This window comes from Solanum dulcamara, chromosome 10 (genome assembly GCF_947179165.1).
Source record: "Solanum dulcamara chromosome 10, daSolDulc1.2, whole genome shotgun sequence".
Lineage (NCBI taxonomy): Eukaryota > Viridiplantae > Streptophyta > Magnoliopsida > Solanales > Solanaceae > Solanum > Solanum dulcamara.
Window position 1 is genome coordinate 53574032 of NC_077246.1, and position 26644 is coordinate 53600675.

The window sequence follows — 26644 nt, forward strand, 5'->3', positions numbered from 1 at the left end:
ACTAAGACATGCCAGAAGAAGAGAAAGAATAGGCTTTACATACCTATACCAAAAACATGTCAAGAGAAGCTTCACATACCTCTTATGAGTTACTCTTTATCCCGTTCGCCCTTTCTTCCTTCTAACCTATTCAGCATGAATGTAATACGAATATCAACAACTCTTAGTATTCCAGCATCTTAGGTTGCACATTAGTATTCATGGAATCTATTTCCTTGTTCGTCTCCTCGACTAGTTCCTTAATTAGTTAACGCGTTAATGAAAATTGGGCAGCACCTCCCCTATAATATGCCCTATCCAAATTTCTAATTACATCCCTAATCACTACATCCAACCAAAACCAACAACCTTCAGCATATTTTAAGGCATTTCACATCAAAAATATAAAACATAAACTCCAAACGACTTGCTCGAAACTACGATACCAAAAGAGGGTCTATAGTCTTTGTTTCACAACACCTTTAATTATATGAGATGAGGGGTCATGTGTCTAAAAACAGAAGAAACCACACCCCTATTCAAACATATTTAGTCCCTGCAACAAACCCCCACACACATGCAACATCACACCACAAGAACAACACTTTACTTAGACGACAATTCAACTATAATGACTACAATTTGGATTGTCTCCAACATCAAGCATTCCTATACCATTTTTACGTTTCCATCCACACACAGGGAATATAATATAATCCATACCACACCATAAATTCAAAATTAAAAGTAGAAACCTTACCTTACCCGAAATTGGCCAAAACTGCCAAATTACAACTCGGAACTTCTCCAAAGGTGCTCAAACTGAGCGGGCTGTTTTTGTTACTTCTCCGCTGCCACAAATTGAAATTTTTTGTTATAAAAAACCATTATATAACCATGGGACACCTCAAATAATTAATCCTTTGAACGAAACTTAGAGGCTTACCTTAGTAGCCCCAAATCCGTAGCTCCTTCTTCTTGGCCCTAGCGTTTTTCTCTTCAACTTTCTCCTATTTTTTCACAGTGTAGGGCTGAATCCATGGTTCCTTAGGAATCATAATATATATATATATATATGCACCTCCATGTGGGTGAAAAATACCGTAGATAATTAATTCGCGGAGAAAAAGTCGAGGAACTCACCTTTAATCCTTCAAAATCGTGGCTGCCTTGTTCCTTCTGTTCTTCACATTTCTTTCCTCTTATTTGGCTGAAAATTTTGGATGGAAAATGAATTAAGAGTCATCCAACATGTATATATACACCTCCTTAGGAGGTGACACGTGGCAGCCCCCCTACGGATGACATGTGGCAGCCCCTAGGGTGCCACTTCGTCCAAGCTTCCAACCTAAAGCTCTCACATGGCAGAGTGGGGTCCACCCCAAGTAGGTGAGTCACCTTCTTGCTTATCGCGTGCTTTCTTCACTTTCGTAAATTCGGAAACTAGTTTTTTCTCCCTTTCGTAGGTTCGTCATCTTGTCTCCTTTTAAAAGTCTATGTAATTCGTGCTTTGCAAGCTTGATATATCCTCAAGTAGCTTAAGTATGTAATACTTCTAAGTTAGTACCTTCCTTAGGTAAATCGAGTCCTACGACTCATTACTTGGCCTCCAATTCTTTCCGGATTCTTATGACTCTATTTCCAACTTTCTCTATTATGGAGTATCACATTCTCCCTTCTTTAGAGTCATTTGATAATGTCTGGAAAGTAGGGGTTACCTGGCCACTTTCAAGATGGTTAGGAACACGTCTCAAGGTTCAAAATGCGGGGTGTAACATCCTTTCCCCTTTAGAACATTTGTCCTCAAATGTTAACTCAACTTATAGGGTTTTATGAGGGTTTCGGGGGTGTTGTATAATTGTCATCTCTCAATTCAGTTAGGAGGTTATATTACCTTTATATATGGTGAACAAGTGCGGATATTTTCTCTCTATCTCCTTTTTGACTTCTTATGTCATCCTCTTTCTGGTTTTTGGTTTTCCCATAATATCTTGACGGGAGTCACGTCCTAGTCCATGATCTTCTAATCTGTCGATCCAGGATGGCGATAGGTTGCTCTTCGCAGTATAACTCCTTTATTACATTGACTTTATCCACGAAGAATATTCTGGAAGGGTTCACTTATACATTTGTGGAGTGTTGATCCGCAAAAACTTGGATGTTGCTTCCAAATCCGACAGTAGGTCCAACTCTTAGACAGCTTTGCCTATGCCACAAATAATTTGATAAGAACCAAAGTATCTCGAGCCATGTTTCCCTTTCTTGCCGAGTTCTTATTACCCTTCTTCTTGGGTGAAGCTTTCAAGAACTCCTAATCCTGAACCTCAAACTTAACGTGTCAATGGCAGTTATCTGTGTATAACTTCTATCGACTTTGGACTATGCATAGTGCAGCTTCATCCACTATAAATCAACAAGTAGGGTTTCTGCACCCTTTTCCATACAAAGTTGTCTATGGTGCCCTTCGCACACTATTATATGTACTTGTTGTAAGGGACATGTGATCACTCTAACTATTTCTTAAGTTAATAATGCAGGCCCACAACATATTTTCTAGCATTTGCATAGTGCACTTGTCCTATCCATTAGTCTGAGGGTAAAGTAATGTACGAAGACTTATCTGTCTTTCTAATTTTTTTTGTGGACTGATCTTTGGTAGTTAACCATAACTTGGGCTCCTTCATCTAGGATAGTAGCTATGGGGACTTCATAAGGTTCTACCACTCTTTTACTCTATAATTTTACACATTCTCGGCTGAATTGGTAGTCGTTGATTGATAGAGTATGGGATAATATCATTAATCGTCAGGTAACATTCCCTCCAGAGTCATCTATTGACAAAGTGCGAAGTGAGTCTTGTAGCCCCGGTCATATTGTGGAATTTTTGACCTCGTATATTACTTCCTGCCTTCTGTAAATGACATCAACTAGTACCCATACCTTTTGGGTTTTGCTTTTTCACCCTCAGAGTTGGCTGCCAAGTGGTGTTGAAATTCCCTCAACGTAACTTATAGTACTCTAGGTACATAATTTCATATCGTTTCTCCGCCGCTAGTTCAGATTCTTCCATCTTGCACGACCACACCCGCACTATCGCACTAAATTCCACCAGAATTTAGAAGTTAAGCATGCTTGGATGAGAGAAATACTGGGATGGGTGACCTCTTTGGGAATTCCTCATGTCGCGTTTCATGGTAATCCTTGCAATAGTGTACGGGGCACTCAACTTAGCCCAAGATTTATCTTAGCATCATCTCACCAATCTTTATGTGTTGCCTTGCCCTTTCCTCTGTTATCTTGCCACCGGTATAGGGGTAGATCTTTAGTTCCACAATGACCATGTCCCTTTTTGTTCATTTTGGTTTAACTCCTCCTATTGTATTCACCCCTTTTTGTACGCACCTATTTATTAGGTTTGGCTACCAAGTAGCGCTAAAGTTCATTCATATAGTGACCTTTAGAGCCACTTTGAGTTCTGTCTGTCATTAGCTGGCATAGTTTTAAAGGAATTTGACATATAAGCTTCCTAATCCTATAGTAACCAACTAGTCTTGTCCGTCTTATTTAAACCATTTCACCATTTTTCCTTACCTTCACTTGTAACCTTCTTGACACATTCTCATGTCATTCTTTACCTTTACGAGAATATGAGAGAGTGCAAGAAATACCTTGTCGCACTTCTTTCTATTTCCTTATTTACTCCTTGCTCATCTTATCTCCTACAATAGGAGTCTTGTTATTTCTTTTCCTTGGTTATTTATCTATCGCAATATCAGTTGCGACCAAATCTACAACCAATATTTGGCTTTTAATCTAGCATGCTGTCATTATCCTTCGTAGTGTCCCTTGAGTTATTCGATATCCTTTCATTGCTATACTCTTTTGCTTTTATACATACCCATCTTCTAGTGTTATATCATTCAGGGTCTCACCAGAACTTCTTAACGCTGTCTTACATACCATTCTGACTTCTATCCAATTACTGGTGGATTCCAGATCTTTCTAACTTGGTTCAGCAAGGGATCTTATTGTAGTTTAAACATCCGTCACAAGCATGTTTCCCCATCAGTTGTCTCCATCTTACCCTTGCAGTTCTCTCACTCTCTTTCCCCCTTTAGAGGGTACTTATACTTTTACCTGCGTATACCTTGCTCTATCTCTCTAGGTCCAGTCTCAAATTTGTCCAATCTCTTTCCCTAGTCTATTTGGCACTGTATCATTTCCCCATCTTTCTACGTATTTTATAATCTAATTATCCACGTATGGAACCTTGACTAACTCATGAAGCGATGAGAACTTTTCCATACATAGTGCAACACCTCATTTATTAATTTGTACTCGAGTAATGGGATCCATGGAACAACTCTTCCAAGGCCACATTTCACTTATCTTTGTAAAAAGTTAATATACACTTGTAGCCACTCTAAATTTTCTTTTAACTAGGCAATATTTTTATTCTGACATTCATTGTCCAAGGTTCTCTTGGAGTAGTAGCTTTCCCAACCTATACCCTTTGTCTTTTGGGGGCGAATGGAAGTTGCTCCATTTATTCCTTAAGTTTGCCGCCTTTGTCCTTTAAGGGCTCCATTATTTTCGAGGCAACGTTCTGTACATGCGTCATTCCTTTATACCTTATGCCCCTTGCCCTTACTATGTACCCAATATAGGCTTTTAACTTAGTACACCTACCGAGTGCACCTTACCAGTGGTCTCACTTTATCCCTGTATTGTTGTACTACACCTTTAAACTCATACTTACATATCCCCCTTTTAGTTCATACTCATATTCAATTCATAACATCACTCTGGGCTTCTGTTAGCACTTTGTTTTCCACTTAATTGGTGGAGAACTAATAAACTATCATAAACTATTTTCTAACCATCGTTGGAAGAACTAGAATCTCTAAAATATTACATGACCCATATGGTCTCCCCCTAGGTTTATCCTCGAGTTATGAACAACTTATCCAATTTTTAACTAAAAGTTGGGGCTTGGTACTTTTCAAGAAAAGTGAACTCAATTGCTGGACATTTTACCCTTTACCCGGAGTTTTTCTTTCCTTTCCTACAGCACAAATATGACTGGAGATACCGTGATCTGAACTTTACTACTCCGGTAGGCTTTTGTTTCTCTGAAATAAAATTCTCCAAGTAGGAATGGTGCCCTTTGTCGATAATTAAACATAATAGGGGTACTTGGTATCCACTTCTAGGACATTTTATAAAGCTATGTTTCATTCCTTTTTCTTGTCCTGGGAAAATTTCGGCAGAGTTTCCTCTATATTTCTTACTTATCCCAAACCTGCACGTAGAAAATACCAAGAATGCCTCACAGGGCCAACACATATATATATTTGTATCATATCACAGCCACACAGAGCTTTCAATATCATCTCATATCGCAACCACACAGGGCTTTCAATATCCATAATAGTATGAAAACAATGGACTTACCTCGTATGTCCAACTTCGAACTGTATTTGTTGCCCCGTCTACTTTTCTTTCAGGTTTAGCCTTTACATTTCAATCATATGTCATTACCTTACCTAACAGATATCTCCATGCCTTTACTTACCTGCGTGCTCCATAACTTCCCATGTCATCACTTACTTCCTTCTATTGATGTCGTCCTTCTATTAAGATTCAAGGTTAGTATAAAGAGATTTTCCTATGACTCGAATCTATAGCACGATCTCAGATGTGAAAGAAAAGTAACATCCTAAATGTCTTGTAGCCTCCTGTTTATAGATGTGGCGCGCAACACATCGATAACCAAGACTTTACTAGACACGGTCTGCAGACAATCCAAGGACGAAATGCTTTGATACCACTTTTGTCATGATCCAACCCCGTAGGCAGCGACTCGGGTCCGATCTGAACCTCCGTATACGTGTCTATCAGCTGTGGTCAAGTCGAACTGTAATTAACATAACACCATGCAACAAAACCCTATTGGGTGATAATATTTTCATAATTCAGTAGCCTTTTTTATTTGTATCACATCATGAAAGGGCACGTAAGCCAACAAGGCTGCCATACATATAAACTTTTACAACATTTCATCTAGACCCAGCTGAACAAAATTTATACATACAACTCACATATACATGTCTGCAGATCTCTAACAATATTAACGACAATATATGGTGGGACAGAGCCCCCGCCGTACCCCTGAATAACAAAACAATACTATACATCAATGGCCAATGCCAAAAACGAGGCTTTGATACAATTGAGCCTCTTCCAGCTGAGCTTAGCGGGATCCTAAGCTGATGGACTCCCAAAACCTGTACCTACGGGCATAAAACACACACACACCCCCAAAAAAAGGGGGTCAGTACGATATATGTATTGAATATGTAAAACATAACACAATACGACTGGAGGCATATCTGAAATAGAGAAGAAGAGGATAAAATATCAAATCAGAAACCAATACTGGGAAAGTGAAATCATGCATGCTCAAATTTTCAATATAGCCGGCCCTATTAGGGATCTGGTGAATCATATTTGTAGAACTATCACCTCCTTATTATAAAACATCATCACATCATCACATATATACATATGTACACAGCCCTCTAGTGAGGGCTCGATGAACAATGCAGTGGAATTGTGCATGAATCTGATAACCGGCCCGGGACTAGGAGAAGAAGTGTAACAGTATACACAAGTAGAGTAGTGAGAAACAAAACACAGTTTAAATCATTTTCTGAGACTCAATGAAGTCATCAAGTGAACTATCACCTGGAGATCAGGGTAGTAATTATGTCAAGTGCCCTCTAACCGTTACTCGGGGCTATATCAGTTAGGATCTCAGGGACCCTAGACATGTACTATAGTAATTCTAACCGCTTATGAATTCAGAAGCACTTGTCGTCATTTAGTCTCTCAGACTAGGAGCCTGTATAGCTATTATCTCTTTAACATATATAAGTTTCCAGGGAACTAGTTCAACTATTATAATAGTTCGATGATCAAAAGTAAATAAGAGATGTTCAAGGATGGAGTTACCCCGGAGCTCGTACCATATTTAACATACAACTAAGGCATGCCAGAAGAAGAGAAAGAATAGGCTTTACATACCTATACTAAAAATATGTTAAGAGAAGCTTTACATACCTCTTACGAGTTACTCTTTATCCCGTTCGCCTCGTCGTCCTTTGAACCTATTCAACATGAAAGTAATATAAATATCAACCACTATTAGCTTTCCAGCATCTTAGGTTGCACTTTAGTATTCATGGAATCTATTTCCTTGTTCGTCTCGTCAACTAGTTCTTTAATTAGTTAAGGCATTAACGAAAATTGGGCAGCACCTCCCCTATAATATGCCCTATCCAAATTTCCAATTACATCCCTAATCACTACATCCAACCAACAACAAAAACCTGCAGCATATGTTTAAGCAATTCACATCAACAATATACAACATAAACTCCAAATGACTTGCTCGAAACTATTATACCAAAAGAGGGTCTCTAGTCTTTGTTTTGCAACACCTTTAATTATATGAAATGAGGGGTCGTGTGCCTGAAAGAAGAAGCACCCAAAAAACTATTAGAACACATTTGGTCCCTGCAAAAAAACCCCACACACCTGCAGCATCACACCACAAGAACAATACTTTACTTCGACGACAATTCAACTATAACGACTACAATTTGGATTGTCTCCAACGTCAAGCATTCCTATACCATTTTTACATTTCCAGATACAAGGCATATAATACACTCCATACAACACCATAGAGTCCAAATTTAAAGGAGAAACATTACCTTACCTGAAATTGGCCAAAACTGCCAAATTGCAACTCGAAACTTCTCCAAATGTACTAAAACTGAGCGGGATGTTTGTGTTACTTCTCCGCAGCCCCAAATTGAAATTTTTTATTATAAAAGACCATTATATAACCATGGGAAACCTCAAATAATTAATTCACAAAACGAAACTCGAAGACTTACCTTGGCAGCCCCAAACCCGTAGCTCCCTCTTCTTAGCCCTAGCGTTTTTCTCTTCAACTTTCTCCTATTTTTTCTAAGTGTAGGGCTGAAGGAATTGTTCTTTAGGCATCGTAATATATATATATACACACCTCCATGTGGTTCAGGAACACTGTAGATAATTAATTCGCAGAGAAAAAGTCGAGGAACTCACCTTTAATCTGTCAAAACCGTGGCTCCCTTGTTCCTTTTGTTCTTCACGTTTCTTTCCTCTTCTTTGGCTGAACATTTTGGATGGAAAATGAATTAAGAGTCAGCCAACATGTATATATAAACCTCTTTAGGAGGTGACACGTGGAAGCTTCCTTAGGGGTGACATGTGGCAGCCCCTAGGGTTCCACCTCATCCAAGCTTCCAACCCAAAGCTACCACATGGAAACGTGGGGTCCACCCTAAGTAGGTGAGTCACCTTCTTGCTTGTCACCTCCTTGGTTCTCTTTCGTAAGTTCGAAAACTAGTTTTTTCTCCCATTCGTAGGTTCATCATCTTGTCTCCTTTTAAGAGCCTATGTAATCCGTGCTTTGCAAGCTTGGTTTATCCTCAAGTAGCTTAAGCATGTAAGACTTCTAAGTTAGTAGCTTCCGTAGGTAAATCGAGTCCTACGACTCATTACTTGGCCTCCAATTATTTCTAAATTCTTATGACTCTATTTCCAACCTTCTCTACTACGGGGTATCACATTCTCCCTTCTTTAGAGTCTTTTGATAGTGTCTGGACAGTAGGGGTCACCTGGACACTTTCAATAAGGTTAGGAACATGTCTCAAGGTTCAAAATGCGGGGTGTAAAATCAGTGGAATAATTTAAATAAGCTATCGTTCAAAATCAAGACAAGAGTAATATTAAGTACTTTTTGAAAGTCACTATGGATTACATCAAAATAGAACTTCTGTAATTATATAAGCGTATCAAAGCGTGATAAAATATCTTTTGGGATATCAATAAATTGCCCATCCCAGCGGCTCTACGAATAGGAACTTCCTTGGAATCATATAAAAGTCATATACTTGCTTTATAAAAACCATGCCAAAAAGGAAGATTAGCTTTACATACTTGTGCCCAAAACATGCCAAGAGATAGAATAAGCTTAATACACTTATGCTGAGGACATGCCAAAAGAAAGTATAAGCCTTACATACGTATGCCAAAACATGCCAAAAGAAGGAAACGTTAGCTTTACACACCTCTTACGGATTACTCTTAACACATTCCCCTCATCGTCTCTTGAACCTAATTAACATGAAAGTAATTCTAAGGTTAGTGACCTTCAATTTCCCAGCTTGTAATTCTACCACCACTTACCTATAGAAACGAATCCCCTATCCATTTCCTTAGACTAGTTCATTACTAGTTCCTTAGTTAAGGAGTTAACGGAAATTGGGTAGCACCTCCCCTATAATATGCCCTATCCGAATTTCCAATTAGATCCCTAATAACTACATCCAACAAAAAAAATAACCTGCAGATCATATACAAATAAAACATGGCAACATTACCGAACAAAAGCTCCAAACAACTTGCTGAAAATTACGATACCAAAATAGGGTTTCTAGTCTTTATTTCGCAAAACCTTTAATTATAAGAAATGAGGGGTTGTGTGGCTGCAACCAGCATCCCCCACAACTATTTTAAAATACTTTTAGTCCCTGAAACACACCACCACACACCTGCAGTAGCACACCACAAGAAGAAACCTTACTTCGACTACAATTTAACTATAGTGACTCCAATTTAGTTCGTTTCGAACATCAAGCCCCTATATGGAATTTTTATACTTCCAGCCATATAAAAGGCGTGTAATACAATCACTAAACACACCATAAAATTCTAATTGAAAGGAAACACCTCACCTTACCCGAAATTGGCCAAAACTTGCCAAACGTTGCCTCGGAAGTTCGTCTAGCGCGACTGAAACGTCGCGGCTATTTGTTGTACTCTTGGTGCTGATCCAAACCTTAACTTTAAATTATTAACACCCTCATAAAATGTCCAAACCCTTACCAAAACGTGGGATAAGAGAACCAAGCCATACCTTGCTAAAACTTGCTAAACCTTATCTCGAAAGTTCTCTTAACATGCTGAAAATTAGCGGACTGTTCGTATGTCTTCCTTGCTGCCCCAAAATGAAATTTCATGGTATTAAACACCGCTATACCACCATAGTATACCTTAAATAATTAATTCACAAAACGAAAGTTGGGTCATACTTTTTTTTAGCCAAACCAGTTGCTGCTCTCTTTTGCTCTTTACATTTTCTCTCTTTTTTTTTGTTCAACTTGCTGAAGTTTAAGGTATATACAACATGTAACACCTATATATATGCATCCTTAGGAGGTTCCACGTTGAATTCCCCTAGGGGTGACACATGGCAGCCCTCTAGGGCGCCACCTCAATCATGCCTCCAAACATTGGCTGCCACATGGCAGCGTGGGGTCCACCCAAGCTGCTGCATCACCTACTTGACCTTAAGTAGGTGCATGACCTGCTTGTCCAAGTAGGTGCATCACCTACTTACTTCGAGTTGGCGTATCATTTCCTTATTTCTTTTTCGTAAGCTTGTAATCTCGTACCCCTTCATAGGTGAGATTTAGATATACCCATTCATCAATAACAAATTCAAGCTCTCTCCTCCTCACATATGCGTTTGATTTATACCTACTATGGACCGTTCTCAACCTTTGTCTAATAAATTGAACCTTCTCCATTGCCTCATGAACTGAATTAGGCCATATCAAAGCCATTTCACAAACCTCAAACCACCCAATAGGAGACCTACACCTCTTAGCATAGAGCGCCTCAAATTGAGTCATTTGAATACTAGAGTGGTAACTATACTTATATGCAAAGTAATTCAAAGTCAAATGATCATCCCATTTTCCCTTAAAAATCAATCACGCAAGCTCTCAACATATGTTACAAAGTACAAATATTCCATTCGCATGACCATTTTTCTATGGGTGAAAAATTGTACTAAGCTTAACATGAGTACTAAGGCTTTTCTGAAATGATCTTCAAAACTAACAAGGGAAATGAGTACCCCTATATAAGATAATGGATAATAAAGATCCACACAATCTAACCAACTCCCAAATTTAAAGTCTAGTATAATCCTCGAATGAATATGAAGTCTTAACGGGAAGGAAATGTGTCGACTTAGTCATCCAATCTATAATCACCCATATCGAGTCATGTTGATGATGTGTCAAAGAAAAACCTCTAATAAATTCCATATTCAAATCCTCTCTCTTCCAAGTAGGAATACTGATATCCTGAGTCATACTGCTTGGTTTCTAATGCTCAACCTTAACTTATTGGCAATTGGACACTTAGCCACAAATTTTGCAATATCCTTCTTTATTTCATTCCACCAATAGACTTCCCCCAAATCATAAGACATCATAGTGTCTCCTAGGTTGATGGAATATCTAGAACTGTAGGCTTCTGCTACAATCTACTACCTCAAATCATCAATATTTGAAGCACACAATCGACCTTTATAACAAAGCACAACATCTTTCCCTTCGGAGAAAGCCTTAACAATCATTTTTAAAACTACTTCCTTTAGCTCCACCAAAGTTTGATAATGATTCATCTTTGCCTTAACATCCATCAGAAGAGAAAATTATCAGCCATTCTGAACAACAACTCCACCATTATCACAATCCACCAAAGAAACTCCTAAAAGAGCAAGTCTATGAATTCATGAACTAATTCCTTTTTCTAATCCTTAATGTGAGCAACATTTCCAATGGACAACCTACTAAGAGCATCTTTCACTATCTTAGGTTTACCTAGATAGTACATGACACTTATATCATAGTCTTTGAATAACTCGATATATCTCATCTACAAAGATTTACGTCCATCTAATTAAACACATATTTTAGGTTTTTATGATCGGTGACCATATCCACATGAAAACCATAAAGACAGTTCCTCTAAATCTTCAATGCAAACACTATTGCTACCAACTTGAGATCCTGAGTTTGGTAGGTCTTCTCATGAACCTTGAGTTGCCTGGAGGTATAATCTATAACCTTACCATGTTGGATTGACACACATCGAAGGACAATTCTGGATGCATCATAATACCCAATGAAACCATTTAAACCTTCTGGTAGAGTCAAAATTTTATCCATAGTAAGTCGAGTCTTAAAGTCTTGAAAACTCTTCTCACAAGCATTAGACTATTGAAACTTGTATTTCTTCTATATCAATTTGTAAATAGAGGAGCAATAGAGTAAAATCCTTCCATAAATCATTTGTAATAACCTACTAAACCTAAGAAATTCTTAATAACTAGGTGAGAAAGAGGTCTAGGCTAGTTCTTAACTTCTTCGATCTTTTGAGAATTAACATGTATGTCCTCTCCTAAAACTATATGGCCAAGGAAGGCTGCTGACCTCAACCAAAATTCACACTTGGTAAATTTAACAAATAACTAACAGTCCTTATGAATCTGCAAGACAACCCTCAAATGGCCTACATGCTCTTCTTTAATCCGAGAATAAACAAAGCTGTCATCTATGAAGAATATGTTGAACCGGTCCAAATACTTTTGAACCCCATGTTCATCAAATCCAAGAAAGTTGTAGGAACATTTCTTAGTTCAAAAGACATAACCATAAATTCATAGTTACCATAGAGAGTCCTGAAGGCTGTCTTTAGAATGTCATATTCTTTGACTCTGAGTTGATGGTAGCCTGATTTGAGGTCTATATTAGAGAAGAACTTGGCACCCTTTAGTTGGTCGAACAAGTCATCAATCTTGGGGACGTGATATCTTTTTTTATTGTGGCCTTTTTCCACTGGTTATAATCAATGCACATTCTAAGATAACTATCTTTTTTACGCACAAAGAGAACTAGAACACCCTATCAAGAGATGTCGGGTTAGATGAAACCTTTATATAAATGTTCTTTAACTGATCTTTCAAATCTATAAGCTCCGTTGCAACCATTTTAAAAGGAGGAATAGAGATAGGCTAGGTATCCGAAAGATGGTCTATTTAAAAGTAAATTTCCCTTTCTAAATGATCTTCTGGGAATACTTATGGAAATTCACGCACGCTTGGGACTGAGTGGAGGGTTGGGGTTTCAAAATTGAAATCCTACACCCAAACTATATGATAGATACAACCCTTGGAAATCATATTTCTTGCCTTAAGGAAAGAATCAAACCTACGTATAGGCATTGAGATATTACCATTCCATTCAATGTTTGGCTCATTAGGAAACTAAAATTTAACGACTCTTGTTCTACCTTCGGCTGAATTATAACACGAATACAAACAATCCATTCCAATAATGATATCAAAATAAAGCATGCCTAACTATACTAGATCAACTGAGGTAATTTTCTAAAAGAGAGAGACTGGGTAATTTCTATATACCCATTTAGCGAAGATTGATTTACCAACATGAGTAGAGACTGGGAAAGGTTCTAGCAAGAATTTAGAACTAACATTGAAATTCCCTAAAATATAAGGAGTCATGAACGAAAGTGTAGCTCCTTAAACTAATAAAGCATAAACACCAAGACGGAAGACTCATAACATACTAGTGACTACATTAGGGAAAAATTCCTAATCCTTTTGAGTCTAAAGTGCATAAAACCTGCCTTGTCCACCACCAGTACTAGATGAGGTACCGTAGTATCTTAGGCTACCTACTAAAGAAGTTGTAGTGTCAGTTTGAGTCTGCGGGTGAACATGATTTCCCTTGTCTAGGTCCAATAGGCAATTATTCACTCAATGTCCTGGCTAGCTACACCTAGATCCTCCATCACTATCAGTCATGCAGTCTCCAAGGTGATTCTTACCGTACTTCTGACAAATCGGAAAAGTGCGACAACTTACTACACTACCATAAGACTTAGATCCTGGAGACTTATTCTTGTTAAATGTAGGCAAAGGAGCACTAGCATAAGATTGGTCTAGGCCTAAATACATCTGTCAAAAATGAGAACAATTACTACCTCCTAATTTATGAAGAGAGTAGTCCACACCATCCATCTTATCCTCTTGTTATCCTTAAAACTGTCCTTGATCTTATCTTCTTCAATAGGTTTAGCATGATTCATCGAACGAGAGATATCCATCTCTTTTAATCAACATTGCAGTCCTACACTTCTTCACCACCATCTCAAAAATGGCTCAAACAAATATACTGATGCGGGTCTATAGAGTCGGCCACCATAGTCAAAGTATACTTCAAAATTTAGGTGAACTTCAAAAGAGTACTCCTTTATTTTCATATTGCCTTTCTTCAAGTTAATGAATTCTTGGACCTTTGTTCCCTTAAATCTAGTGGAAAGAACATGTCCGAAAAAACAACCTCAAATTTTTCCCAATTAACAGGGTCTGCATTCTCAGCCTTATCATCCTTCCACTATTTGTACCATATCTGATCCACTCCTTTCAAATAATAATCTAAGTATTTTTCTTTATAACCTCAACAAATTCTTATGAATCCTCATCCACCTTCGAACCATAGAACTCTAGAGGGTTCATCCAAGTAAGGTCCCAGACTCTAATATTTGGGGTGTTAATATTCAAATTGATTGGGCTAACAACGTCTCAATTTTCCTGAGCAGTCATAGCTCTAGCTAGCACTCTCAAAGCATTCCTACACTCAGTATGAGAGAGAGGTTGAACAAAAGGGTTTGCTGGGGTTGGTGGTACTTTTAGCATTTCATCTGTGTTCATTTTGACATATGCTCTTCTAGGAGGCATGATAATGTGAATGTATAGACCAAGAGTGTCAAATTCTTAATACCCCAAAATATGTAGATAACTTATTCAAATTCTTAATACCCCAAAATTTGATTTTTACGTATACAAAACTCTTAGTATTACATTATATTAGAAAGACATACAAGTCTTCAATGTCTTTGTTTCTAAAGTATAACAAGAACATAAATAAATGATATGAGCAACATATTTGGCACTTCAACACGCATATAATATTATTGATATATAATCATAGTTCCTCCTTAATCAACAATCACAATTCACGTCATATGTCACAAATATAAAAATACAAGGATAAGTACAATGCAATATAGTGCAGTCTCAACTAGCATGATGCATGTCTATTCTAATGATACACACCAGCTGAATCATCCATCCGGGACCCATAGGGGACTCTTAGTGAACACACCTGCAAAGGGCTTGTGGCCCGGTCCTTTTTTTTAATTAATGAATCAGCAACATATGTGTGGCCAGTTCCTAATTTTCTCTCAATATGAATCCTCCATGGACCTGTGACCCATTCCTTATTTCCTCTCATCTTTACAATTCATTATCACAACTTTGGCACAACCTCTGTGCAAGTAAATAGCTTTAAATTCTCTATTAGAGTAAAACAATGACAGAAATGCAACTTTCACAATCACAATTCAATACAGAAATCTCGTCACGACATAATATTTAAGTTGATAAATCATTCGAATCATTCAAAGTAATCTTACATCACGAATTAACCAAATTTCCTCTTTTACCCCAATTTCATCATCATTAATGTTCATTTAATAAATACCAAAGTATGGCATATGAATCCCTTAACCAAACCCCATTAATCCAAAGCACACGCTGGTATACGAGGTTCAATAAACTTAAAAGGGGTTAGAAGGTCAACTTGCCTCAATTCAAGAATACAGTCTCTCCATATGGTGAGTTCTTCCCTTTCGACGGGACTCCAAATTGACACAATCTATTCAAATAGGAATTGACTATAAGAATACAATTATAAGGACACCCTAATATTAATTTTGGAAACCAGGTCCAAAACGACCAAAAAATTTATTCCAAAGAAAGTATGGCTAAATTTTAAAATTTGTTTAAAATGCATTACGTGAAGAATTTGTAAATCATCAGTGAAAACTATTTTGAAACGAAGTTTAAACCAATCCTTAAATCACTATTTGCAGAAAGAATTGAGTTCTTGAAAAAAAAACCAAACTTTGATGTTCAAAACAAAGAATTAATTTCAAGTCAAAATCACTTAGCCAATTGAAGATTCTCAAAAATGCTCTTAAAATCTCCTCTACCGAGCTTCTAGGATTCCAAAATGGTGAAAATGGGAGGAAATACCATTTTTTGGAAAAGACATTATGTAGGTAATAATTGCTTAGCACAATCGCGACCCAACGCCTTGCGATTGCGATGAGTAAAATCGAGTCACCCCATTTATTTGACTATCGTGATTGCAGTAGGATCCAGATGATCGCGACTCATTATAAGAAAGCCCTTCTTGATCATGGAAACCTACTCGTGATCACGAAGCACAAAAAGTAGAACCGATGTGATAGCAAGAAAAGGTCTCAAGATCGCGAAGAACAAATAGACATGCACCAGAAATAATTGCAATTAGAAATTCACAAGGCATAAAATTTCACCGATAGACCCCTTGGAATTCACTCAGAATCCCAAGAACTCAAATCATTTATGCTACCCTACTAAATTTTATATTGTGAGCTCAATGTAATCCTCGGAACACAAATTCAAGTTCTCCTTGCCATGAAATAGGTTAAATCACAACCAAACTAACTTAAGGGTCAAAAATACCAAACCGCCAATAGAACCTTTGAAAATTCAACCAAGACCTCCCCTAGGCCTAAAATCATCCCCCAAATCCAATGACAATATCGAAATCGTTTCACAAAGTCAATTCAAAGTCTAAAATTACATAAACTTCTAATTGAAGACCTCAAGTCCATAAAACAACTCTAAATTTGAAACAGACAGCTCTGTTATAGGAACCTCCATATTCCAAAGCTGAAAGATTTTCATTCCAAGACTTGTACCTCTGGTTGGTACCAAAACCACTTTTAAACAACTTAAGTCTTTAAAAATTCAAAACTTTAAAAAAATCAAAACTTTGAAAAAAAATTCGATACCAACTTTGTAAATAGATCAAACATGACTCGGGATAACTATCAAGAGGGGTAAAATGATAAGTTCCTGAACATTTGCAAAAACGAACTTCAGAGTCATTCATTATCCACCACTAAAAATTATGTTCTTCCTAGAACATAAAGTAAAACAAGGTATCTAACGCTACAAAAGGCGTAGAATATCTGGCACACATGTCAGACTCTATCTCCAAGTAGCTTCCCAGATCAGATAGTGCTTCCACTACACCTTCAGTGAAGCAATCTCCTTTATCTTGAGCTTTCAAAAATTCTTATCTAAAATAACTATAGGTTTGTTCTCAAATGTAAAATCCAGACTCAACTCCACCGAATCAAGTGAAATCATATGGGACTCATCAATCACATACTTCCGAGGAATGGAAATATGGAAAATTAAGTGCTTAACTTGAAAGTTAGGTGGAAAGGCCAACTTATCAGCCATCTCTCCGATCCAACTCAAAATCTCAAAAGGGAGGATGAACCTAGGGTTAAGCTTGTCCTTCTTCCCAAATCTCATCACACTTTTCATGGGTAATACCTTAATCCAAATAGGATCACCTTCCATAAACTCTAAAGCTCGAACTCTCCTATCGGCGTAACTCTTTTGTCAGCTCTAGTCTGTCAACAACCGACATTGAATCAAAAGAACCTACTCCATAGCGTCTTTAAGTAATTTGGTGTCCAATCCATCCAAATCAATGGTATCAACTCTACCAATGTAATATCAACCTCTTTGACCATACAATGCCTTAATTAGGGCTATTAAAAAACTTAAATAATGATTGTTTTTGTAGGAAAACTCCGTTATAGGAAAATACTTGAATGAAAAGGGAAAATAGGGCCATCTGAATACTTGAATGATAATTTTTCTGGTAGGCATCTGAATACTTGAATGATAATATAGTGCCTCAAATGGGACTATCTGAATATGTGAATGATAATTGTTGTTATAGGAAAACTCCATTAAGGGAAAATGGTAACCCCGATGAACCCCAAAACACACACCTAAAACATGTCCTCTAATATTTGTATGGTCCATTAATACCATTCAGTGTCTCAAATGGGGCTATTTGAATACTTGAATGATAATTGTTGTTGCAGTAAAATTCTAACCCCGATGAGCACCAAAGTCAACAACACACAACCAAAAGCATGTCATTTAATATATGTATGGTCCGCTCATACTATCTATCAATATGGGGTGAAAAGTTATACTCATGTTTAACTTATTTCCGAAAACATTCTATAGTGTCCTCCCAAAGTGTGAAGTGAATAGTGAATATCGGTCAGAAATAATGGAAATAGGCACTCCATGCAACTTAACTATATGACTAATATAGATTTGAGTCAACTTCTCTACCGTGTAGACTTGATCAATCTATTAACAACCACCTAATTAGAATCACAATCACCCATGGTAGTAGGCAAATGAACAACAAGATCCATAGTGATACGCTCCCACTTATAAGTAGGAATTGGCATCCTTTGAGACAGATACGGATCAATCGTAGATAAGAAAGATATTTGTGATAACTAATTTAGAAGCCTCTACCTCGGGTATCCTCGGAAAAGTATAATACTGGTACCCTTTTCCATTTCCATCCTAAATAGTAAATATACTTCATCCCTACTGAACTATAGTACCACTAACACCGCTACATGGAGTACGACTATCTCTACTAGTCTGAGCTCTACCTAGACCTCTGATCGGAGGTACTGATCCTTTACATTGAGTTAATGAACTACACTAGAGTCCTTCTTGGCCATGTGTGAGACACTACCATACAAGGTGACCTAAATCTCAATAATCATAACTACATCTCTAGTACATTTTATGCTGGGATAATCTGGAGGAACCTGAATAACCACCCCAGCCTACCGGCCTCTTCTATGAACCACAACAACCCTAACTTGTACTCTAGGACCCATGAGGTATTTGACCACCTACAGCTGTTAGCATATCTGCATAAACTTTTCCCCGATGCTTGAAGTGACCACTGCCTTTGTTGGATCCTCTACCTCTAGATGAAGTACTGAAAAACTAATCAAATGGATGGTCCCTCTTAGTGTCCCCAAACTCCTCTCTCTCTCTATCAACTCTTCCTTTTTGGTGGGACCCAAAATTGATCAGAAGGAATCCCTCTCAAAGGAGGATCTTAAAATAGACATACAAATAGAATACGTCAACCCCTTAAGAAACATATGGATCCTCTCGAACTTATTGGAAATGATGCCTAAGGCATGTCCAGACAACCGATAGAAGCGAGTCTCACACTCTTCAACTATAAGGCCTTCCTTTAACAAACACTCGAACATCAACCGACTCTCTTCCCTAACACTCCAGGAGATAAAGTATCCATAAAAGGCCCTACCAAACTCATCCCATGTCACCTAGGAAGATCCAATAAGACTAGGGCCCAATTAACTCTCTACCACTATCTAGTTTTCCCATGCAACTATATGTAGCATAACAAAATCTATGACACTCAACTAGCCTAATTATCTCTAGTAACTCCCAACATATACTCAGGAACCCATGTGCATCCTTGGTCTTCCCACTGTGAGACTGAGGTAGATCTAAATTTCTGAACTTCTTATACCTGCACAGCTTATCATCCATCAATACAACCAAAGGTAAACCCATAATTCCATCTTTTTATCGCCTAACATCATCAACTATAAGATTCATTGGTGGATGTCCCACAGGACCCTAAACAACTGAAGCCTAAAGCTACTCTAGGGTTTGGGCCCTCACTCTATTGTAAGAACCCACTAGTGTGCCTATCGCACCAATACACTGTGTGAATCCCTCAAACACACCAGTACCCTAATCCAGGTGGCCTAAAGCAACGGTATAACCATAAACTCTGGATGAACTCGATCTTCTATTCAATTAATCTCTAGTTCGAGAAAGGAAGTTGTACCATAACTTCTCACTGGTGCCACTTCATTGGCACGACCTTTCCCCAAGCTTGGGATCTACCCTACCCCTAACTTATCTCTCACTAGCTGTCTTGGGGACTGCTTCCCGTCCTTTACCAGTGATTGTATATCTCGTCCTAGCTATCTGTTAAAAAGGACACACAATAACTTAGCACTAGAGTAAGTAACTAAGTAGGAAAAGAATTGAAAGAACAAAAAGAATTTTCCTAACACTCTTCATAGCTTCTCAAAGATAAGAAAGAGACGTCTCCACACTGATCCTCAAGACTCCACTAGACTTGTCTTGTACCCATGTCAGACCTCTAGCTCTGATACCATTTTTTCACGAAGAGAAAGTAGACATAATGGCACTTTTGTTATCCCACCAAGGAAAGTCAGCATAAAACTCAATTAAGTAGAAAAATGCAGAAGTAAAAAAGAAATAAAACTTAATATAACGAAGTATGGAATATCTTATTCGAACTCTTAGTACTCCCAAAATTTGGTTATCATGTACATAAGCCTCTAAGTATTACATTAGATTATAAAGAAATACAAGTATCAATGTTTATGTTTATAAAGTAGAACAAAACCATAAATAAAGAATATAAGGTGTCCGACAAAGTGACTAATAGCTACGTCACTCACTTTCCAGTTGGAGCCTTAGACCTAAAAAAGTAGGAGGAGAAATCATGAAGATCCAAGATCAAAAATGCAAATGTAGAAACAAAGGGTGAGTACCAACCAACAACAATACTCAACAAGCAAACATCTAACTCTTAGTAAAGACATATCGAACACAAATACCCAATACATACCATCCGAACCTCCTCAAACTATGACCTGCATAAGAATTAGCCCAATCTAATAGTCCTCTCTCCATAACAATAATTCATGGATAGAACAACATAACTTGCACGTTAACACGCACATAATAGTATTTTAGTATAATCATGGTGCCTTTTCAATCAACAATCACAATTCACATCATAAGTCATAAATGCCATAATATAAGGATAAGTGCAATGCAACATCAAATAAAGTGATGCATGTCTATCCTAATGATACAAACCATTGAATCATCTATCCAGGACCATGGGAGACTCTTCAACATGTGCACCTTCCACTGGCGTGTGACACAATCCCTTCTCTCATTATAAATAAATCTTCCATGAATGTGTATCTCGTTCCCTATTTCCTCTCAATATGAATTCACCATAGATGTGTGGTCCATTGCCTATTTCCTCTCATTTTTACAAATCATTATCACAACATTGCTAATAAATTAATACCCATTATCTTTTACGATGACATCTTGCACATGCACCCCTAGCTACATATTTAGCTACTCAGTAATGGAGAAATAAAGATTATACCTATAAAAAGTGCCATTTCACCAATAACAGCAACAAACTTGATTTCCAAGTTTGGAGATGTAAATAATTTTGAGTTTCTACTTTAGCAAGTAAGAACGGACTAAGCTAATTTATATTCTCTACTTTCAATAAAGATGGAAGATATTTAATAATTCCCAAGTAGAATGAATATAAAGGTTTTATACAAATCTCAATCTTATCCTTAGAGCATTTAAAGAAAGCACTTTCACCATCAAATACTTTTTTCCCTTGAGCTTCCATATATAACTTGCATTGAACTGGCTGAATGTTGATTCAGCAGTGCCTAGCACCGTTTGTGGCACCACTTTGAACTTAGATTGGCAGAACGCTGATGTTGAATTGTTCATAGCTAGTTTGGCACCGATGCTCTATATAGTTTCTTATAATTCTAGTTGTTATTTAGCCGGTGAGACGCCGATTGTCTACTACTGAATGTTGGTTTCTTAAGGCATTTTAGCTCGATATCCTTAAAACTTTATTTTTTATGAATGCTTGCATAAAAAATAACTAGGGAATAAAATCCCCTTAGTTAGCATTAAAAACAATACTAATTCATGAATATGGGTCTAAAATTTGGTAAAATATCAAATCATCACATGACCTACAAATCTTCGCACGCGATTGATAGATATAGGAAGGGGCAATCATGCAATGACTTCTACCTTATCTTATTCCACTTGAATTCCGTGCCCTAGAATCTTGTGCCTAAGCACTATCCCTTCCTTGATCATGAAATGACATTTTTTTTCAATTTATGACAAGATTGGTCTCAACAAATCTTTTCAACACCTTACTCAAATAATTAAGACATGTCTCAAAGGTATCACAAACAACGGTGAAATCTTAGAACACCTCCATAGTGTCTTCAACCATGTAAGAGAATATGGAAAACATGCACCTTTGAAAATTTGCAAAGCATTGCACACCAAAGAGGATTCACTTAAAAGCATAAGTACCAAGGACAAGTTAAGGTGATGTTTTCGTGATCTTTGGGATCTATAAATATATTTAGTTATAATAGGAATAATCATCGAGAAAACAATACAATCATCGCCCTGCCAATTGATCTAGCATTTGATCCATGAATGACATAGGAAAGTGATATTTTTTAGTCCAAAATTTAGTTTACGATAGTCCATACAAACTCGCCAGACCATTATCGGTGTCATTGAGACGAGCTCATTCTTCTAAGTAAGCGCTACTATGTTACACCCCCCTTTAGGTATGAATTGCACTGGGCTAACCCATTTTCTATCGGCTATAGGATAACTATACTTCTATCTAACCACTTGATAATTTCCATTTTTCACAACCTCTTGTATTAGAGGATTTAACCTCTATTGAAGTTCAACACTTGGCTTGTGATCAACATCTAGTTGGATTTTATTGTTATAAATATCATGAGGATATGATGACCTAAGTCTACACTCTAGTTGGGACCGACACTCAAGATCATGAGTGACCCCAACTGGACCCTTAGTACTTGCATGCTTCTAGTGAACTAATTTGACAATCTATTAAATGCGAGTGGAAGATAAAACATAAATAAATGAAACATGTACTTAACATATGTCTGAAAAACATGATTGATAGATCAATAGAACTGAACAACTAATGTCTAAATTACAATCTCCTCTAACTAGAATGAAAGAAATAAGTTTTTCGGGACATGGCCCCTAACTACCGTAAAAAAAATCTGAAGGATAAACCTAGCTACTAAAAAACATATGAAGCCCTAGAATATGGAGGACTCACAAACTACTATCTAGAAAACTGCAACTTGTAAAGTCATGAGTCTCAGAGCGCCTAGATCTATATCATAAAAAAATGCAATGCATAGAAAAATATGTGGTCAGTACATGGAATGTACTGAGTATCTAAGGTAGCACTAAACATTATCATAAAGTAAAATAAATGAAAGAAATCTCAAAATCAATGTATAAATGCTACTTAAGAATCTACATTCAAATGTATAACGAATAATCTATTTATGTAGCCCTAAACTAAAAATCGAGATAAGATGACATGTGTGAGGAATCATAATTATAAATTAAGTGTATATTACTATTATTCAATTACTATGGAGTTCCTTACAACAAACATACACCATGTGATCTCATTATTCCAACTTAGAATCATAGTTAGAAGGGAAGCTCTATACCTTGCCAGGGTATAGAACATGTTTGTCTAATGTGGATCCACTAACTGAGACTCTTCGGCTAAAAGATTTGACCGTCTAGCAGCATACTTAAATTCTATGGTGGTACATAGTTATGGTACTTGGTTTTTGTGAACCTGTATCCTCTCCGTACTAAATAATCCTTCCAAAAATAATATACATATAATAATATTCTCATAATAATATAAACTATTTGTCTGTCAGAAAAGGTGTGAGGCTAAGCTCAAAACTCATATCTCAAATAATGTGTACTAAAGTTGAAATCCATATAATTATAATTTAATGCTAAAAAATCATCAAGGTTAAAGAAACCATAGAATCATGCTAAAATAGTTCAATAAGGTTCATGACTGAAGTAAGCCAATCAAGAACCTAAGCTTAATAGAAAAGTTCATGACTTTCATTAAAAAAACTTAATTTGGAGTCTAAACATTTAGCAGTCTTTCAAAGTATATACAATTAAGCATACAAGTGAAAGAATACCCTCATTAAAGACTTACGTACCCTAAGTCCTCCACAAATACTGAAGAACAACCCTGACTTGATGAAGATCAATCAAGAAACCATTTATAGAAATTCATGAATTCGTTTCTTGGAAACCCTATGGTCAAGGGTTAAGATTCCTTTCAATGTGTCAGGAAAAGATTAAGGAATTTAAGTTGAAAATATTGACATCCATAGAGAATGACTTACCTTGATGAAGAAGAGGAGAGGATGAGAGAAATCCACTTCTAGGGCTTTAATGAATGGAAAACGTGACAAGATCGAACTAAAACGAACATAAACGATTTCTCGTCGCCCCACCTGCATTTCACAAGTTCAAAACTGTTCAATGCTGGTGCAACACATTTAGAAATAAAATATCTCTTAATATTTCCTCCATCAACATCACACTTGCATTTCACAAGTGTGCAACCTCCCAATGCAGGCCAAATACTACCCAAAATAGTTGTTTGACAAAACTGAAATGATCATTACTTTTGACTCGGACCACGAAGTGATAAGAGGTCTGTGGAGTTGAAAGACCTTTAATTTTATAGGTAATTGGACATATAACTCTTCACATTCTAAGTTATATGCTCGTTTAATGTTTACCTAATCAAAATCTTCTACCGAATCTCAATTGGTAAGGAAACTTTTAACATTGTCTAAAATATTTTACGACTTTAATTCCTCTCCAGAATATTTCCTACACATAGGAATTCATCTTAACACCTATGAACAATTAGGAATCGGTCAATATGCACCTTTTAGGACAATATGTTCATTATCGTATAAAAATATATTTCAAATATGTAAATTAAAATTAATATCAAGGTATTAGAGAGAAAAATGAACATAAATGTTGGGGAAGATTCTACCCTTAAAAAATTTGAAGTAGGAAAATTCTGAACTCTAAATTGAAACGGGTTACATAAATAAAGAAGAGAAATTGGTTCATTTGCAATCAATTGGTACGAATAATTTAAGGATATAAATTATTTCTAAGGCCATCATGAAGATAGAAGCTTGATTCAATGGTTAAATAAAAGAATTACCTATTATTACATGCTACAAAAATTTATATAATTACTTATAACTAAAATAATTATTGATAATTATTCCTTCCATTAATGTAATTGGACTTAACACATATGACACTTGTTAAATAATCTAAGAACTGATACATTATTACTTGAGTGTATTCCTTCTCAAATATTATTGAGTTCTTGTTGTATGTCTTTTAAAATCGACCTTTCCATAAATTCGATATGTGATCTCCTGACAATGTGCATCTACAAACTTCATACTCAAACTTACATAACCCGTCCCCCTTAAGCCTCTCCCCCCTCATGTTTTCCCCTTACTCTACCGCCTTAATTTCCTCAACCAAAAAGAACGCCCTTAACCCCCACAACCTTAAAATAGTCCAATAAAAAATTTACTCTCACATCACGTTCCTTTTAACTTTGCCGCACGCACCAACACAAAAATATTATATATATATATATATATATATATATATATATATATATATATATATATATTCAACACAGACAAGAAAAAAGAAAAAAAAGCCACACTCACGCACATGATGAGATTCCCTTGGTACAGATCCACAACATATTATTTTAGAACAAAAAGAAGAAGATAAACACACACGTCAAGTGCTTAAGTTTTCTTGATCAAGCAAGTTTGCAATCCCTTGTCTACCTCAATAATAAACTTGAACATAGTCAAAGTAAAAATAACACTTATAAATACTTATTTGGTTCATTAGTAATGTTAGCTTATACAACAAAGTTATGATGTTGGATATTACCATCCTTTAATTATATGTGCGGCAAATTTTTTGTAAGAAAAACATCAAGCAAGAACAACGCATCAAAATTTATTCCTTTATATAATTATTTATGAGAATAATCTAGAGATATTTCAAAAATTCTCTCTCTCTATGAACCTTTCGCCGCCATCTATTCCAACCTAAAATCACAACGTATAGCCATTCTGGACAATAGTCAACCTAATTCTTGGGGCTTGATAGTCACTTGTCTTTCAAAAAGATGATTCACCATTATTGTCACATAATAATCCAAATAATGCTAAACCTAGTTTGCCTACCATGCCTAATGTTCCTATCGAGAACACTAGTGGAAGTGATAAATTACAAGAGTAGTATGTTAATATTTTGAAGAACTCGGTAAATACTGTGGTTGTCAGAAAGGGGGTTGAACTAATTCCTATGAGAAAAGTTTCATACACAAATAGAGTTCCTAGAATTCGATAGAAGGAGGAGGAAATGGGCACGATGAACACCATTGAAAATTTACAATACGTGGTGGTTCGTAAATTTTCATATAGTTGTCCTAAGTTAGAGGAACGTAGGGTTCTTATTCCTACGCAGTTTAATAATAGGAGAATGCAAGATAAGTCTGGTTCGCAATAGTCATGTCCTTATAAGGCTTGATCAACCAGAAGATTTTATCAATTTAATATCAAAAGACATTCTGGCTAAAGACAGATATTCATACTCTATAAGGCGTGGCGACCCTTTCAAAAGTATGCTACTTCTAAAAAGGAACACCGGTATAATACTTGTGACTTTGTGATGTTTAAAATTACCTTAATGTAAGACATATTAATTAAAATCTAGTAGTGACTTTAAACCCATTCCAAATAATTAAAGGTATAGAAAATTTACACTTAGAATTTAATATGATCTCATATTTAAATAAAGTAAGAGTTTCGATTTATGGAGAAATTATATTTAGAA